Genomic DNA, 13394 nt, shown 5'->3' with positions numbered 1-13394 from the left:
CTATCAAGTGCTACCAAGGGCCAAGAGATATTACAAAGGAAGTAACAGAAGTGCAGTTAAAGTAGAAAGAAAATACAACAGAAGCAGATTTAGTACCTCACCTGAAGTCTACTGAATTCAGGGTAGAAAGCCCTTGACTCACTGATGCTTTAGATTTTTCTTGAGTGAGAAGAATTCAAACTAGCATTTGCTCTGCAGGAAACAAAGCTGCAGATACTCCTCTAAGACCAGAGGCAAATCTGAAAAGCAACCATAATGAAAGTAAACTAGAAATGAAAGCAGGGAGCTAGCTAGGCATGACTCTGTCATGCCGTTTGGCAGCTGTGCAAGCTAATATATTTTCAGCTGCAAACACATACATACATGATGTGGTGCTGTGCCAGGGGACCCAGGCTAGCTCTGAGAGAGGTAGTTGAGTTACCAAAACCTCTATGGCTGGTTTGGCTTGGCACCCCAATTGATCTCAGAGGAGTAGGATGTTTTACCCCAGTACCAGGCAGCGTCAGAGCAGCACGGGAGCGTGGGCCAGCAGAGCTGCATGCTGGCAAAATCTGGGCTCACTAATTTTCAGCTACAATGCAGGTCTCAAACCCAAAGAAGTCTTCCCAGCTGTTGAAAGAAGGGCTGTGGAAAAACACACCCAACACTCAGGAATCTTCTATACAGACCATCATGGCTGGCTGCACTCACTTGAAAAGCTGAAGTGTTCCTTGGCCACAGCAGTGTCCCTAGTGAGATGAACTCTCTCCTTTGGAGAGGAAAAGGCTGTACTTGATCCCAAAGAAGATGCTTCAGATGAACAGGCTAAACTTACCTCTGTTTGAACTCTGTGAAAGTACATGAGAAGTTCACCATTTGAGTCTCATTCTATTCTGCACTGATTTCTTCTCCCTTCCCCCTTTAGTTGAAAGAAATAGATTAACTGGAATTCAGTTGACCTTCTGTTGTTTAAGACTGAGTCTGACTTGTTACGCTCATACAAGGTGGTACAGAACTACACAGACATCTAACCTAGACAGGCAGGCTTTTATGTTATGTAAAGCATAAGCAGATTTCAAAGTAAAGCTACTATTAACCTCCGCCTAATTTCTTCTAAAAGGATTTTTTTTTTAAGAATTTGAAAGAGGGGCAAAGTGAAAGCTGTATTTCAGAGTAAGGCCTGTTAAGCAAAGGCCATTGAGATAATACATGATTTAAGCATACTGCAATGCTTCCTTCACCCGTCTTTCTATTTAGGTTGAATCTCTTACCATGAGGTAGCCCCTCTTGCTCTATATACTGCACACCTTGAAACAATGAACCCTTGATCCCTGGCACATCTATGTATTTTTGTAATAGTAATAATCATAATTATTCTGAGATAGCAGTGCATGTTACTCCAGGAAATAATTAGCTCATGGTGTAGGTCTTAAGAATTTACTACTTAGTTTGGGAAACATCTATTGAAAATAAAGAAGCAATTGTACTGCTACTTTTTTTCTTAATCATGCGCTAGAAGCTTCTTATTAAGGATATTCAAGTGACCTGTGTGACAAATTACTACCTCAATGCTTTTCCTTATGGGCACTGCCACAAATGTACTGTGACGAATCCAGCTCATGACATTACAGTCTGATCTCTGCAGGGAAATTTCAGCACCCTGCCAGGAACAGACCAGAGAATGAACTGGGACACAGTTTACTTCATAGCAGTTTAGCCCCCAAACAATGACACAGCCAGATATGGAGTCCAAATTCCTCTCCATCTGTGCCCAGTAAGAGGAACCAGGTAAACACTCCTGCTTTTCCCTTCCTATTTAATCACCTACCACTCTGAAGAGGGCTGACTATGAATCTCAGACACTGGAAACCAGAAGACTTATCAGGTAATGCAGCACTTCTATGACAATAGGATTACTTCCTCTAGGCTACTGTATTCTAAGCATATATAATGAAGCTAACACCATCATTTTATCTGGTCCTTAGCAGTTGGGTGCTCTACTGTTTTCAAGTTATTTTCCTTGTGTTTGGATCAATCCTGTCTTTTCTGAACCCTCTTTGAATCTTTCCTCAAATTTCTGTATCAGTGACAACTGATCAGAACTGAAAACTTCCATAATGTGGGGAAGTCCAATGACGGAGTCCCAAGACCCTACACTAGGATTTTTAATATTTCTAACAGTCCTCTAGTTCAGATTCATCTACAGGTAGGCACATCAAAGCAGCCATCCATTAAAGTCTGAATAAGGTCAAAATAGACAGGCTGTGCAGCTTCAAGGTGAGTATCTGTTTCTCTATTTTCTCTTAACTCCTGCAATCTAACTCCTGCAATCTAACTCCTCCACCCAACTATGTAGGGTGCTGATCTCACATCTGCATGAGATACCAACCAACCTCAGGCAGTACTGACTTCAAAACAGACTTTCCATCCTCTCTGGAAGACATCAAGACATTCAAATTTACTTTCTAATTAAAAATACAAGAATTGGCAAAATAAAATACTGAAATTGCCTTTCAAAGTGCTTTGTACCAACTTACATTGTATGCAACATCTAAAATTATAATTGAAACGAGATGCTTTTGGCTTGTCAAATTACAAACAGGTTCAAAAGCTTTCCTTGAAATTTTAAGCAGAACATGCCTGTCTGAAATGCTTCTGTTTTACTTAATTGGCAATTTCCAACACCAGATCTGGTTGCTTGAAAATTTCCAACTGTTTTGCTTTTGTCCTCTGAAAAGCTGATTATTTTCACCATTTCCTTTTAACATGCAGCACTTAAACATAAGCAAGAAACCACTGTACCATGACTTGATAGGAGAGGGTTACCTCACTGGTACCATGCAGCATATGCAGGGCTCTGAGTTAGATAAGAATAATATGGTTTAGCTTTTCCTCCGAGCTTCAGTAATTCTGGTCTCCCCTAAAGACATGAACAGAGCCAGTACAAGTATTCACACCAAAAATCTACATTGACAAAACAAGTTCAAATTTAAATGCAAAATTCCCCTTTGATCAGCTATGCTTTTTGTCTTTGTAGTCCTAGTATATTTTACATGACAAATCATTCAGTCTTCTGATGCCCCACAGAAAACAGCCTTTTGACACCCATCTGGCCCAAGTGCCTGGGCAGAGAACAGAGGTTCATTTCAAGCTGCATTCTTCACATTTCACAGTGAAACTGTGATAATATACCACGCAACACCTATTTAAGCATTTCTTAAAACTGCACAGGTCTGTTTTATGCCCTTTGCTGTTCCTTCAGGTGTAAGTATTGAAATTTGGACTTCAGTATATTTTCAGTACACATTTGCCTCTCCATATGGTTATATTTCAGGGTAACAATCATTAACTAACTTCCCAAGTTACAACCATGTCAGATTTTTTGCATGGTCAATTTTGAGTGGTTTTTTTTTTAATAGCTTTGTAAAAGCAATCTTTATAGCTATGCATAGTGAAACCTGTTTCTAAAAATAATTTTGCAGGGACATTTAGCTTTGAAAGCACAGATAGCCTGGAGAGGTGTGTGTTCTCCACCCGGTACCTAGTGGACTTTTCCTGTATCAGAGCATCCTGGGCACAACTCTGAGAAGCAGGCAGACATTCAAAGATTTACCCAACGGCACAACAGCATGGCACAAAGGGGTCATCTGAACATAGAGCTGCAATAATGCAATGCCAGAGTTATGACAATGCTACCACATGACAAGCTGCAGACATTAGCAAAGCAGAAGACTTTAATAACTCATTTCCCTGACTCCCCTCCTGCTGCTTATCCTACAGGGCAGTGTCTGCCCAAAATGGGACTTCAGCTGGCATGGACTTAATCTGAATAACAGGGAAAGAAGAGCACCAGAACAGAATACAGGGGATCTTTGGAAGTTGCAGCTCCCCTCTGGCCTCAGAAGCAAACTACTTTGTGAATTGCTCTGGTACCTGGGTCCTGACTTCAACCTATCCTTTACAAGCATATAGGCACAAAAAGAAAAAAGACGACAAAAAAGAAACCAGACCATCTATTAACATTTCAGTTTAACAAATATGAATGACTGCAAGAACTAGGGCTGGCTTCTAGGGCCAGCTGCATTCTTAGCATCCCTATGCACGGTATGTATAATTTGTAGTATGTTTTATCTTTTAGTAAGTCCATCTGCACATATGCTATAGCTACCAGAGGAAAGTTAAAAATACATCCTAGGTGTGGCAATATGTAAGGCAGATCCTCACCAGTAAAACAGAAAATGAGTAAATCCACCACTCTCCTGAATAATTCTTCACAATGACAAGTCTCTCCTTCCCACACACATACACTCTCACACGCCTGGAAAAGCCGGGGGTGGGGGAAAGCTGAGCTTTGCAATGTTGTCTGGAAGCTCATCAGACCCGGGCTACTTCCAATTAAAGGAGGGAGCAAGTTCAAAGTCTCTGCTGATCTCTGTTGTGAACTGGCACTATGCTCACAGGTGACTGCACTCGCTGCCGAGACGTGTCCACTGAGCCAGAGGAGAGGATGTATGAGCATCTCCTCCTCCAGGAGATAAAAACAGGATGGGAGGGAAACCCCAAACCTACCGAGATGCCTTGCAGTAGTGGAACACTAACTTGAACTGACAGGAGACCACAGCAACCAAACCCAAGTGAACCGCAGTGTCTCCTGAGCACTGGCAGAAGATGCTGAGGGTGAGCAAAGACTAAAGAGAAGAGGTGCACAGAGGGGAGGTAATTCTGGCACTGTTGACATCATCATGCTATATAGATCTGAAAGGTTCCCAGCTGAAGCTGCTCTACAGCATTGGCTTTTACTCCCCTAAATACATGCTCTTTTTAGACCCTAGATATTGTACTGGGAAATTAAGAAACAGACTTCTAGAAGATTAAGATATTTCAGCAACTAGCAGGAAAACACGCTTGAGGATGAGCTATATATAGTTTGTCACATCATTTCCCTTCTACCAACTGTTACAGGATTCTGAATTGAGATAAAAATTGCCCAGTTTCTGCCAGCTTCGGCCTGGATTCTTTGCAGCATACATCAAATCAGAGAATCAGCTCACTGACTAGAAATGGATCTGCAAACACAGACCTTGCATTCACTGTGACAAGTACAAGTACAGTGACAACAGTTGTGGCAGCTCCCCCTCTGTAAGCTTTATCTGGACCTTGAATATCATCATAGCAGGGAAGAGGAGTGAGGATAAAACATGCACTTGCATGCTTGTGATACAAAACTACTCAGAGGTAGGTTCCTACTGCCCTCTGCTGTAACATGTTTATAAAACCTCTGAGAAGGAAGTACCCAGCAAGATAGCCTAATGTACACACTAGGCATTACATTCAGATGACATTAAAATTGAGAGAAGTAGAACGAGACAGCTAGAAACAAGAGGCTTTGATTTCTTTCTGCTTCTTTTAATTCTCAAAGTGGATACACACTTCTTGTACACACACAGAAAATCAACCATAGGCTGATCACTTCTTGTTATATTTTTCCTTATGAGACTATGTATTTTAGATTACGTACCCATAGTTTGCAGTTCCAATGGATAGACCATCACAGCCTTGACTATACCATCTTTTGGTTTTCTTATACTTTAGAACTTACCAGATGTTGGCCCAGACTGTACCAAATCGCTGGTAAGTCTACCTAACAAAATGCCCCAGTGAAGCTGTCTGGAGCCTCTTTAGCACCGTGCAATCACTGCAGCACCAAAACCATACCGGACTTTCTAGCAGCATAGCAGTTAGGTCATCCAGACAAAACATCATAGTAAGTAGTTTATATACATTTAAAAAGAAGTTATCTAATTCATCATCTTAAAATAAGGCAGCAATGTCACTTAGGTTACAGATAAGGAAGGATGTTGGTCACTCTGTAAGACTGATGTCTATTTGCAAGCTGACCCCTATATAGAGAGCTCCTTTCAGCTTTTTCCAGTAGCTCTTCATGTTTCTTTAAAGCTCTGTAACTCACAGACACTTTTACAGAGTACAGGCTTATATAGCAAAACTTGAATAACATTTTCTTCCTCTTTTTTTTGTGTTCTTTCCCTTTACTACTTAAACACTAACAAGACTAAATTTACTAAAGCTGCCTAAGATATATTGGTTTTTCTCTCTTGCCTCTACTGTTCATGCAAACAAAATCACTTCCTATAGAAAGACAGATATATTTAGGGGCAGTAAACAAGATGCAGCTATTCAGCTTGACTTTTTTCTTCTCTGAAATAAAACAGACATCACAATGATGGCAGCACTTCCATAACATGGTAATTTTAGCTTGGCAACACGCACATTTGGAAGACTGCATATATAAATGACACATATAGAGGCTACATGTAAATACAAACAGAGACAGATTCTCAATGCTGTTTGGATAAGTACTTCCCATTAGAAGGAAGATGAATTGGGCATTCAAATCACTCTGGTGGATTTGGAAGTCTCTTCTGTGAAGTTCTGGATGCTAGCATTTATTCTTACTTGCGATTTCATTCTTAAAGTCCTTTCAATACTTCTACAAGCAGCTATATTTAAGGGTGAGCGGAACTCTTAAGGCCAAGGCTGCAACACATGGACACTGCATAGGCAAGGTACTGACCCATAGATAAATCCACACCTGCACATATCTCCATCGTTATACAAGGCTAAGAGGATTCCTTGCCTTTCTACCACTCTCCCTGAACTTTGGCTCAATTTTCCTGTATGAACTGCTATACCTTCAAAGAAAGGACACGACTACAGCTCTCAGATGGCCCAAGGGATTCACTTTTTTTTTAAAGGTTGCATTCAACTTTCATGCAAAGGACAAACAGTAACTAATAAGGCATTTGAGTTATGGGAAATCCTGGGAGAACAGAGCCTGCAGGCAACTACACAAATGTTAGTGAGATCAGAATATATTGGAAAGGGCTGGGGACACTCGCCTATGGGACACAAGCATCATAACCTTTGGAGAATGTCCAATTCCTGTTTGATGCTGATTAACTAGCAGTACACAAGATGGAAGAGCTTATCATCCCTCTCTCGTAGTATGTATGTGCTCTTAAAACCAATGGAAAAACTTGGGGGATGAAATAGTAGGTCAAAAGTCATATTCTGTTTCCAAGTGCGACCATATCATTTTGCTGAGGTGAAAGAACACTGGGAAAAAAGCCAGTTATTTTTTTAATAAGAGGAGATGGGTGGAATGTGTGACAAAAACGTTGCTTTGCTAAACCCTAAGGGACCAAAAAGCTTCAAGGAAGGATCAGACAGGTACTGGCTCAAGTTACTGACTGACGAAAGCATGCATGAACAGGATCAAGATGCGAAACAGTTAAGGAAAGATTAGGGCCGGCATTAATGTACTTTGCTACCATGTCAAAGAGTGTCTTTTTATGACCGATCTGGATAAGTGCTTGGACACTTCTGTTAAGTTCAATATGCAAATAGTCCTAATGATTGGAAGGGAACTACTTCTGTGCTTAATTTTAAGTACACACTTAGATGCTCCATTGAATCAGCATTTAAAAGGATTAAGGACTACTAATTAATATAAAAGCTTCCTTCTATCTTACATACCTAAGGAACATGATTCAATAAATTGATCTGAAAGGTTAATTTATACTACTGTTCTACACTACTTTTCAATAGTGCAAAGCTACCAAAAGATAAACCAACCAAACCCTAACATGAGTAAGACCTACTGGCTTTACAAGCAGTACTCAAATCACAGGACAGTAGTAATAAATGAAATGATGGTATGTTTCTGGTTTCACTTTCGCTCCATTAATTCTCACATTTACACAAAGTCTCCTCTTCTGTAACATCTATTTTACCCACCAGAAAAGAATACATATACAGCAAAACATTTCAACTCAAATTATATACTATTCCTGTCGGCATACAAATTATTTCAGAGATTGATGACCTGAGTGGAAGGAAAGGCCTGTCCTCTTCCTCCCACAAGCTAGTCTGATTAAACAAGTTAAAAACTGGTAGCTACTACTGCCTGCAGACTCTGCAAAAGCAAAGTCCGTATGGAGAGAAGTCTGTAATTGTTGGTGAAGAAGTATTGTAAAGTCCCCAAATTGTGATGGGTGAAAGGCAGATGAAGCACATCTGCTCTCAGCTGGAAGCATCATCACCTTATTTTTTCAGCATGAGAAAGTGCCTCCATGGGACAGCTCAGAAACTTCAAGGTAGTCAGGTTTATCTTAAGGCTTTTTCCTCTTCCCTGGAGAACAGTCTCACAAGAGAGTGGCCACTTGCCTGCTTGAGTGAGAATTCAATTTGTTAAGACTGTGCTGGGGCTAGGCCCACATGGGCACAATCTTCCTCTTCCTTGTACACCTTACACAGGTTCTGGCAACTAACACAGTCCTAGTGGATGCAAGCAGCTTGTCTCAGATGCTTCCAAGCCACTTTACTGAGTAAGGAGGCAGAGACTGCTCTTCCTACGTCAGCAAAGGGCTACAGAACACCGCATGCACAACCTCCAAGTGCAGTTCCTCCTTCCACTAGGTCAGCTCTATTGCATGTCACCTGTCCAAAGTCATGTTCACTTCAAAGGAGATCATTTCCTCTCAGGAGGCAGCTGGCTGCTCTCATAAGGCTATTCTCTTGCTTCCTTAGTAGCAGTCTTGAGATAAACCTAGATGAAACTTCAGGTTGTGGAGGTTTCCAGGTCACCTTTTTTCCCATAAATACAGGATTCAGCTAAGGGCAACTTTCCCAGGGTTCATCTTGTGTAGCCTTTAGAGCTTATATCTTCCTTGAAAGGAAAGAGCTTCCATCTTCCTTTGAAACCTTCCCAGGGTTCATCATGTACAAGCCTTTATAGCCTTCCAACTGCATTAGATACGGAATAGGATGACTACAATGAGAGGAGCTGTTGGCAAGGGCTTGATTGATGTTGCAACTTAAAGACAATTTATGACTAAACAGGTTGCATGGGTCACATTATGTACCTTCCTTCTGGATGCATTTATTAGTCTTGAAGGACTCACAGCCACATCCATGAGTAAACTAGAGAGGGCCAAAGAATAGGGCCAAGCACTACCATACAGCTGCTGTACTATTTAATTTTTAGCACCACCTTGACACACTTTCACCCATGTCAAAAAGCCATTTACAGACAACAGTTATGTATTCTTTCCACATTACAGAAGAGAGATCTTGGAATGCATAAAAAGTTATAGCAGGAGTGAGAGGGCAGAAGATTTTCATTATCTGGACTTACTACATCTTGCTACAGACATTCTTTTGTGAATACTTGGCAATATCTAAGACAATGGAAATAGACTGAGGTAAGTGCCCGATGTGCAGAGACCCATTATGTACTAGGGATACCTATTACACGAACCAACTAGTAAGGTTAGTTTCTTATTTGAAGTTTGTGTAGCAAGCATTAGAAGTTCTTCTCTCAGGCACGCCTTCTCACCAAAATCAATGGGAGGTGAATATATGCAAGAGGACACTGACCTTTTCACTAGTAAGTTTATGCCTAACCTACCCTGGATTGCATCAGTGGAAACCTAGACAGAAAGGTGGTAAGAGCAAAGAGGCAGCTGCAGCACTGGGAGATGCAACAGTACCTGCAGTAGAGAAACAACTCAAAGGAAGATGCTGTTGCCAGCACAACAGAAGAGTACAAATGTTCTGGGCATTGCCTCCTGGCCTCCCGCAGAGAGTTGGGTTTTGCTCTGACAGAGCCAGGAGGAGGACAGGAGGCACTGCCGCCATCTGCCCTCCCACAGGGTGGAACTCTTCCTCTGGGGAGGAGGGCTCAGCTGGCAGAGGCAGTGCAACACACATCTCCGCTGAAGCCAGCCAGGCCCTGTTTCTCTTTAGCAGAAGTTCCAGCTGCTTTCAGAAATCCCAATGATAATGTACAAGCCAAAGAAAGGAATCCAGATCCTATCTTTTAGTTTTGTTCCAAATTAGCAACTGTGGTCCTTCAAATTGTTGCTTTTTTGCCATCATCCATGAGAAAAAAAACTTGTTTGTCATGCTTCAATTAATACATGACCTCACAAGCACTTTGCTGGGACCCAGTAAAAGACAGTTTGTAGATATTAATCATCAGAAAAGCTTCGAATGAGACTTTTATGTTCAATAAAAGCTTGATTCCATGCAGTAGTAGATAAACCCTGAGCCCAAACAGACAGCTTTTATACAGTGTGAGAAGGAACCTTTGCCCTCCTGGATTTTTGGATACTACTTATTAATGATCCATGCCAGATTCTGGCCACAAAGCTGATGCACTAGGCTGGCCTGCCTCAAAAAAACGACCATCACAGCACTAAGTTTCACACTGGGAATGGTTAACATCAAAAATGAGCATTTTCCAGTCCCCAGTGTACTCTGTGCAGCATTCATTTCTATTTAGCTACTCTTTCAAGGCTTTCCATGTCCCTTCAACAGTACACTTGCTGCGTGGTAGGGATCAAGGAGAGTTCACAACTTATTACTGCCATTCCTTTTCAGGGAAGTGAGACCAATTCCTCGTAACTCCAGGACTGCTGTGCTTGGGTCTTCAGAAATGAGCTGGACACGTATGTTCCATCTGCTTAAAAGTAATTACAGGGATGAACATAAGCTCCTTGCTTTTTATGGAACAACATTTGCTCTTATTAGCATAACAGCATTTCAAGAGTCAATATCTACAGAAATATATTGGTTGTAAATACAGCTATATTCTGTAACTACGTGAAAGTTGACTTTGAAATTATGATTTTAAAATCAATATTTAATATGCCTGACAAATTACAAAATTGTTCTCTGAAATATCTCCTGTGACGGGAATGGCTTGAGTTAAAGTAGCATGTGATACAGGGAAACTTTCTTCTAATACAAGGTGTAACTTTAAAAAAATCAATTCACTGATGCTTTGTCAAATAGTTAAATCTCTCTACGTGTCATACATGGGATATTGACACAGGGGATATTCAGGAACATGCTTGTATGCCCAAGAGGCAACCACAGACGGTACATGAATGTAGCTAATGTTCTAATCTATGACAGTTTGGCATTCTTAAAAAAAGAGTGTCTTACATTACCCCACATCATAAATAGGGTGTGAACTGTTAAACTAGAAGCACGAGGTGGTAACATCTTAAATTATAACTCTTTGGAAGAAGTAGTCAAGGAGGTTTAGAAATATGCTAGGTTCAGGGTACACAGACTGAACTGTTTAGGTGTTTAGGCTTGTGGCTGAATCCTGTTTTCCCTGCAGCATCTCCATAGTTCTTAAGAACATCACCCCGGGAAGAAGAAAAGTGATATACAGATGACCTGTGACTGAAAACAGCCTTGTTTTTTTCTGTTTCCAGCTGTTCCTATAGAAGTGACTATTTCTGCAGGACACTGAATTTTTGGGAAATACTTACTGTTAATAGAAGAGGTCAGCATTTTGCCAGATTAAGTCTTTCTTGGTGGAGAATGGAGAAAGAGACCAGACAAATTCTATCAATATCTTTGCTACAGATTACAGAACTCAACTGAAGGAATAATTCCTTTTAGGCAGCAACAGAAACTTCCATGTGCTATTTTCCTAAATTATTGCAGCTCAAATTTCAGTGAGTAAATGCATACCCCTTTAACTTTGTGTGTGAAAGGCCACTTCGCGTCTACTCTTTTGGCCAACAGCATCAAACAGTTCAAAAATGTATTTGTTCTTGGGGCTGTTCACAGGAAGTTGTACTGTTTATAAAACAGTATTACCAATCATAACCGTCTCCAGCTGAATAGCTTTAAAATAGGTAGCATGGATACCAGTAACACACCTGCTAAAGCAGCACAAAACATGCAAACACCTCAGCAGGGTAAGTTACCTTTACCTTATGCTACTGCAATTAAACTGCTTCTTTTAACTTTGTTTTTCATGAGCTTGGGTGTCTAGCAGAATTCAGGGGGTGACTATCAAACTGGCCTCCCCAATTTTCACTCCAAAGAAAGGAGTCAGAAGATATATTTGAAAGTGTATATATACACACATACATACACCTACCTGTAAAAGAGGGATGTCAGGAGAAGCCACAAACTAATAAACATGGAGCAGAGGTAATAGACAAGGCAGATTTTCAGGCTGGAGAAAGTGGATACATAAAAATAAAAAGACCACCATAAGTGGGTAAGGAACTACACAAACAGCTTATTTCCCACCAGGCCTACAATGCTTAATACTCCCAGAATGGAAATACTAAAGCTGGTTGAAGTCATCTGTGGATGATTTTCTTGCAAAAGAGTCAGCCTTACAAGCATCAACTACAGCACACCACTTTTGTTTTTCCTACAGGGAAATTTATAAGAACTTTCAAATGTTATTTCAGAGCAGAATTTTGAATGGTTTCCAGTAAAAGCTACCAGTAGGCTCAGATGCCTATTTCAAAGAAGCCTGTGTATCATTCTAATGCTCTCCACATTGAAGTTCTTGTTTGTCTCATAAGTTGTACAGGGCAATGTGTGCTATCTCCTACATGGACAGATGTACAGTGACTTAGCATCCCAGGCTAATGCCGTGCAAATTCAATTATACATGCTGCTTTTCTGAGAAATGGGGACATATGCTAAACAAATGCAAAACTGGGTTTTAGAGAAGTAGTCACTTGAAGTTTGTTGACAGGAACAGCAAGCAGCATCTCGTGAAGTTTCAGGAGTCCAACTCATACCTCATGGACAACACGTTGACATGGAATCTTCCACAGCTGCTAGCAACCACAGGACACCAACAAACGGCTCCAAGAAGAATGCACACAGATGCTTTCATCCCCAGTCTTTGTAGAAATAGTCTATCAAACCCACAGGCAAGATCACCACAGCATACAATCATCCCAGCATAGCACAGGTCATCCTCTGGTATGTGCTAGTAATAAAGCTAAGCAAGGATCATTATTTTTTTCCTTATCTCACAGTGGTACTGCTTCTTTCTCTGTTGAACTGGTTCTAAGAATTACAGGCATCAGTTCAAAGTACAAACAGAAGAGGTTAACATCTAGTTACAATCTGCATAGGAAGATGAGCAGCCAACAATCTAGAGCAACGAGAACACTGCACACTAACCCTGCAGTGAGTGCGTGCTACCCTCAATATGACACCACCATTGTGAAGGAGGGGTTGCAGTGTTTTCTTCAGCTCCTGCTTCAAAGTGTTATTTGTGGGTCAGCAAAAACACAAGAACAAAGCAGTGTCTCTGATACGGGTGGGGAAATTTTTTCTTACTGATCATTCTCTGAAAAGGCTCAAATAAGGGAAGAAATAAAAAAGAAATCAGGATAAAGCAAGGACCGAAGAACCACCAAAGTTTTAGAAGAGTTCCAAGCAAAAAAAAAATAGAACCCTTTATTAGGAAATGGTGGCCAGCACTACCAGTACTGTACACAAGACACATTTATTACTGTTTTCAAGTAGGAATCTAACCCTGCCTGCAGGCCTGAAAGGAA

General features: G+C 40.8%; 1 long non-coding RNA gene across 1 annotated transcript; it reads left to right on the top strand.

Moving 5' to 3' along the window:
* The first annotated feature begins 1703 nt into the window (after window positions 1-1703).
* Window positions 1704-13152, top strand: LOC135312458 (uncharacterized). Its single transcript, XR_010371994.1, has 4 exons — window positions 1704-1864; window positions 9120-9260; window positions 10441-10529; window positions 11189-13152. It is a non-coding gene; the product is annotated as an uncharacterized LOC135312458 (long non-coding RNA).
* Window positions 13153-13394: the final 242 nt, after the last annotated feature.

The sequence above is a fragment of the Phalacrocorax carbo genome, chromosome 3 (assembly GCF_963921805.1).
Source record: "Phalacrocorax carbo chromosome 3, bPhaCar2.1, whole genome shotgun sequence".
Classification (NCBI taxonomy): Eukaryota; Metazoa; Chordata; class Aves; order Suliformes; family Phalacrocoracidae; genus Phalacrocorax; species Phalacrocorax carbo.
The sequence above is the reverse complement of the archived record's forward strand: the minus strand, read 5'-3'. Positions and strand labels throughout refer to the sequence as shown.